This window comes from Ambystoma mexicanum (assembly GCF_040938575.1).
Source record: "Ambystoma mexicanum isolate Mex_15411 chromosome 12 unlocalized genomic scaffold, UKY_AmexF1_1 Mex_chr12_unloc.1, whole genome shotgun sequence".
NCBI lineage: Eukaryota > Metazoa > Chordata > Amphibia > Caudata > Ambystomatidae > Ambystoma > Ambystoma mexicanum.
The window spans coordinates 3785845-3786751 of NW_027182322.1; the positions used below are offsets into that span (position 1 = coordinate 3785845).

At 41.9% G+C, this 907-nt stretch overlaps 1 non-coding gene across 1 annotated transcript; it reads left to right on the top strand.

Moving 5' to 3' along the window:
* Window positions 1–248: 248 nt before the first annotated feature.
* Window positions 249–320, top strand: TRNAH-GUG (transfer RNA histidin (anticodon GUG)). The gene has a single exon. It is a non-coding gene; the product is annotated as a tRNA-His (tRNA).
* Window positions 321–907: the final 587 nt, after the last annotated feature.

Sequence of the window (907 nt, forward strand, 5' to 3'; positions counted from 1 at the left end):
CTGGCTGCCGCACCATTGCCAGGTTTGTGTAACTATATTATTTCTAATTGGCTCCACTTTGATGACTTTCATTTGGATTCTGACTTGATTATTGAGATCTTAAATAAGTGACTGGGGATCAGGTGTCCACTTATTCTCATGGATAACATCACAACCAACCTTTAATTCAAACATGAGTCATGACATCACAGATGGAGTACAGCTTATGATAGAGGTGGAACGTCACATTGTAGCAGCCCAAGTAGCTCGCCGTGATCGTATAGTGGTTAGTACTCTGCGTTGTGGCCGCAGCAACCTCGGTTCGAATCCGAGTCACGACATTGCGGTGAGGCAATGTCACGGCAGTTGGGCAGATATTTTAGAATTTCCATTAATACATTGGCAATCTCTGTGGAGGACTGAAACAATTCGATATGTCCTGTTACTGTTATGAACCTTTTGTTTCTTTAATGCTCTTTGCACACTTTTTCATCGGGTGACTGTAATGTATTTCAACCAAATCTAATTAAGAGCGCATTATGTGGTGACATTTGCAGTACATGAAACATTATAACACTGCCATTTACGTCAATAACCACTAGCTTGATTAAGACATATGTATTGCAGCGACAGTATTTCCCAGTTACAAATGGGAATAAAAACAACATCCGCGAGGGATTGAACCAACGACATTTAACTGATGTTGCCAATGGAGCGCGTTACAGAGAGAGCGAGGTCCCGCCTTTACAGTCACACGCTGATGATAATACAGATGTTTAAATAAACAGGCATATCTGTGGACTTGTGGTCTTTCTACATTGGGACTCATAGTCTAGTCCTAGGCTATTGTAGGCACTGGCGTATCTTTTAGTGGAATGAGAGGCATTCTGTAGTCGCGTGAAAGGACCTTTCAAGTCAATCTGATCTG